The sequence below is a fragment of the Lemur catta genome, chromosome 6 (assembly GCF_020740605.2).
Source record: "Lemur catta isolate mLemCat1 chromosome 6, mLemCat1.pri, whole genome shotgun sequence".
In the NCBI taxonomy this organism is placed as follows: Eukaryota; Metazoa; Chordata; class Mammalia; order Primates; family Lemuridae; genus Lemur; species Lemur catta.
The window spans coordinates 38,308,081-38,312,858 of record NC_059133.1 but is presented as its reverse complement, the minus strand read 5'-3'; the positions used below and the strand labels follow the sequence as shown (position 1 = coordinate 38,312,858).

The following is a 4,778-nucleotide window of genomic DNA, read 5'->3' as shown; positions in this document are numbered from 1 at the left end:
TCCCTCTAGGTGTATCCGTGTTCACGTTTTTCTTTTTAATAAGGACATCAGTCAAATTAGGGCCCACTCTAATTAACTCATTTTAACTTCATTATCTCTGTAAGGACCCCTATCTCTAAATAAGCTCACATTATTAGGTTCTGGGGGTTAGGACTTCAACATACGAATTTTAGGGTGCCACAACCAAACTCATAATACCAAGTCTGAGCAAATAAGTAAATAATTGTAGATAATGGGAGCCAGGTCTCTCACTATCAGAGGAAAAGTCACAAATAAGCAAGGGGAGAAGGCTGGCATGAACCGTGTGGTGCTAGATTAGGGTCACAGATATCAGTATAAACTCATGTTTATAGGTAGATAGATGATATATAGAGATGTGTCCCTACATAAGTTAATACACATACATATGTTTCCTAGCTTTGTCCACTGAGGGGGCCTAGAAGCAGTGGTAGCAACAAGCATGCCCAGCACACAAATCTTGGTTTCTAAATACCATTTTCCAATTAAAGGAGGGAAGACACAAGATGAGTTTGGAATATCTCATAGTGCCAGAAAGGAAAGAAGTTTGAAAAAATAAAATAAAAATAGGAGAGAGATATCAAAAGGTACCGAAGCCAATCTGAAAGAGCTCCCAATGGCCAAAGCTGGAACAATTTCAGCAACAAAATAATGATGGTATTGGATTATAACCCAAAGAATAAAATAAATATCCATGGCTCTTCCCCCTAAGAGGCGTGAGGTGACCTGTGAAAATGGTTCACTGCTCTCTTGACCCAGAAAACTCCACAAAGTCATGCAAATCAAGAGGTTCAAATCTTCGTGTTCACTTTAAGGACACCCATGAAACTGCCCAGGCCATCAGGGGTATGCATATACAAAAGTATATCTGAAATATGTCACTCTACAGAAACACCATTCCAATGTTACAATGGTGATGTAGGTAGGTGAGCCCAGGCCAAACAGTGGGGCTGGATGCAGGGTCAGTGGCCCCCAAAAGAGTGCTGAATTTTTGCTGCACATGCTTAAAAATGTGAGTAATGCTGAACTTTCGGGTTTAGATACAGATTCTCTGGTCCTTGAGCATATCCTGGTGAACAAAGCACCCAAGATACTTATAGAGCTCACGGTCAGATGAACCCATACATAAGTTCCCTCTGCCACATTGAGATGATCCTTACTGAAAAAGAACAAATTGTTCCAAAACCAGAAGAGAAAGTTGCACGGAAGAAAAAGACATCTCAGAAGAAACTAAAGAAACAAAAACTTATGGCATGGGAATAGATTCAGCATAAAATAAATGCAAATAACAGTAAAATAAATAAATAAATATGCATAAGTCTATAATAATATAAAATTATTGAATAAGTAAATAAATGGTAAAGGGGGAAATCGTCCTTATAGAAGAATTCTAAAGAATATATATAGATACTCTTCTCTCCAGGAGCTGGAGATCAATTCTCTTCCCTTGATTTCGAGGTTCAGTGAGCTATTATGGTGCCACTGCACTCCAGCCTGGGTGACAGAGCGAGACCCTGTCACAAAAAGAAAAAAAAAAAAGGAAAAAATAGAAAAAAGAAATAAGTATGGAAAGGGAGGGAAAACTTTACAGTGAAGAAACCTGGCAAACACCACCTTAATTAAAAGATCAAAGTTAACATGAATTATAAGCCATGTTGATGTCAAGTACCTGGTGATGTAATGGGGCGAGATGAACATCTTTACTAATTAAATACAAACAGATATATATTACACACATTATAGTGGGAGTAGGTAGAAGGGAATGGGAGTGGAGTACAGAAATGAAAGGGAATCAATTTACTGATCAAGAGTGGTCATATCAGGGATTAGAGAAGAGTTACAGGATAAGTCTAAAAAAAAATAGTGGAACAGGGCTATGTACCTTTTGCCAGTACTAAACATTTAGTATCTCATTTGTCAATGTTCTCTCTGCAGGATCAGATTGCGATTCTTATATTAAATATGTTTAAAGGTTAGTTCTTTTTTTTAACAGTGTAAAAATAATTGCTTTTTTAGTAAGGCATTAGGCAAAATTATTTAAAGTCAATAGATTTTTATTCAAGGAATTTCACATGTCATTCCTTACACTGTCCATCCAGGGTAGCCTTAGTTCCTCAAAGGCTGGAGTCTTTAAAGATTTACCTTCACAAGGCCGGGCGCGGTAGCTCACGCCTGTAATCCTAGCTCTGGGAGGCCGAGGCGGGTGGATCGCTCGAGGTCAGGAGTTCGAGACCAGCCTGAGCAAGAGTGAGACCCCGTCTCTACCAAAAATAGAAAGAAATTATCTGGCCAACTAAAAATATATATACAAAAAAAATTAGCCGGGCATGGTGGCTCATGCCTGTAGTCCCAGCTACTCGGGAGGCTGAGGCAGTAGGATCGCTTAAGCCCAGGAGTCTGAGGTTGCTGTGAGCTAGGCTGACGGCACTCACTCTAGCCCGGGCAACAAAGTGAGACTCTGTCTCAAAAAAAAAAAAAAAAAAAAAAAAAAAAAAGATTTACCTTCATGACAGCCCTTTTTAATAGAACAGATCCTCAATCCATAGTTGTCCTGTCAGACCTACATAACAATAATATAAAAGTTTACATTTCTAGGGATGATCATATAATGAATTATAAACGAGCCTACCTGAGTTAGCTATTATTATCATTATTTATTATTATTATTAGCTATCCAGAAGGGTTACAATGAGAATCAGCTAGACAAAACACATCTGCAAGGCACAAGAGATCTAGGTATGCACAGCAGTCAGCGAGAATGTAAAATGTGGGTCTGTTGTAAAATCTCACTGATTGCCTCTTTCATAGGTATTAGATAATCACATGCTGCTTGCTTTGTGTTTCCACTTGGACAGTGCTCATCTAGGCAAAGGAAGTAAAATAATAGTCTAATAAAGGGTTAATAAAAATGTTCCCAATAGGCTGATTGCTAGCAAAGTAGCAGATAGAAAACCTGGTGGGAAGTTTTTTTATGGTCATGTCCACAGCAAGTGAGAAACGGTATTCTAAAAGCCTTGCTAATGACCAGAAAGGTTAGTTCTTGAAGCTAGAAGAAGCAAAGAGCAGTAAAATTATATTTGTCATTAATTGTAATGCTGAGTAAATTGAGCAATTAGAGGAAACTAGAGATACAATCTGGAAATAAAGAAAAATCAAGTCAATAGCAACAACAGTAATCACTAGCATTTATTAAATGCCTTCCATGTGCTGGACACTGTTCCAAAGAGTTTTACAAATATTAATTCATGTAATTCTCACAATGACCCTATGATAAACTATTATTATCTCTATGCTGTAGATGAGGAAATTGAGGTTCAAAGAGATCCAGCGCCTGTCCCCAGGCCATAAAGTCCACCAGTGGCAGCGTCAGTATTTGAATACAGGCAGCCTAGCATCAGAGCCTGAGCCTGTGCATCCTCTCCAGTTAAATGCATAAGAGGTGGTTCCAGAATTCAAGGAATTCACTACAAGAGAAACAGACATGTGAATTGTCACAACTCAGTGTAAGTGCTAACAGTAGAGGAGAAAGCATCAGAGAAGACTTCACAGAAGTGACACTGAAAATGAATCTTGATAGGGAAGTAAGAATGTGCTTTGTGACATGAGGACAGGATCCCTGGCAAAAGAACAGTCATATGGAAAAAGTTTTGGTATCGCTGTTCAAAGTCACATGCGAAATTCAGAGTAGGGTCAAACAATGACTTCCACCTTTGACTGGGTATGGATTTCACATACAGAAAATCTCTAGCCAAGCCATCATGAAATGTGTTGGTATGGAGCGTTTGTCAATTCCATTTGGGCCTATTCATTCTCTTTACTTTGAATTGCCAAAACTGAACTTCTATTTGAAATATCACTTCTTAATAATGAAAAAGTACATTCACATTGTTTTCCACAATCAGAGTTCTATTCTTTTTTTTTTTTGAGACAGAGTCTCGCTCTGTCACCCTGGGTAGAAGAGTGCAGTGGCATCATCATAGCTCACTGCAATCTCAAACTCTTGGGCTCAAGCGATCTTCCTGCCTCAGCCTCTCAAGTAGCTGAGACTACAGGTGCACACCACCACACCCGGCTAATTTTTCTACTTTAGTAGAAACAGGGTCTTGATCTTGCTCAGGCTGGTCTTGAACTCCTGAGCTCAAGCAATCCTACTGCCTCAGACTCCCAGAGAGCTACAATTACAGGCGTGAGCCACTGCGCCTGGTCCCCTGAGTTGTATTCTTTATAGGTCATGAGCCAGATTAAATCTATTCTAAAATCTTATGAAACAATCTTCTTTTAGAAACATTTTTAAGAACTATGTTATAAAATCCAGAAGAGACTAACTGAAACAGTAGGAGTTGAGGCAGCAAATGCTATAGTTTACTATGTATTGGGCATTGTTCTAAGTTGCCTATGTGCTTTAGGTCATTTACAACTTGTGAATAGCTACTACTGTGGTCCCCCCTTGTCTTCAGGAGATACATTCCAAGACCTCCAGTGGATGCCTAAAACCACGAATAGTACCAAACCCTATATATACTATTTTTTTTCCTATACCTACATACTTTTGATAAAGTTTAATTTATAAATTAGGCACAGTAAGGGATTAATAATAATAAAATAGAACAATTATTAAAATTTACTATAATAAATGTTATGTAAATGTGGTCTCTCTCAAAATATCTTATTGTACTATACTCACCCTTCTTTTTCTAGTGATGATGCAAAATGATACAACGGCTGTGTGATGAGCTGAAGTGAGGTACATGCAGGCTGTG

The 4,778-nt window shown here is 38.4% G+C and overlaps 1 non-coding gene and 1 pseudogene across 1 annotated transcript; one reads left to right on the top strand and one right to left on the bottom strand.

Annotated features, from left to right (window-relative positions):
• Window positions 1-752: 752 nt before the first annotated feature.
• LOC123639498 lies at window positions 753-1,281 on the top strand (annotated as a pseudogene).
• A 1,643-nt stretch (window positions 1,282-2,924) lies between these two features.
• LOC123640925 lies at window positions 2,925-3,045 on the bottom strand. Its single transcript, XR_006736153.1, has one exon. It is a non-coding gene; the product is annotated as a small nucleolar RNA SNORA32 (small nucleolar RNA).
• Window positions 3,046-4,778: the final 1,733 nt, after the last annotated feature.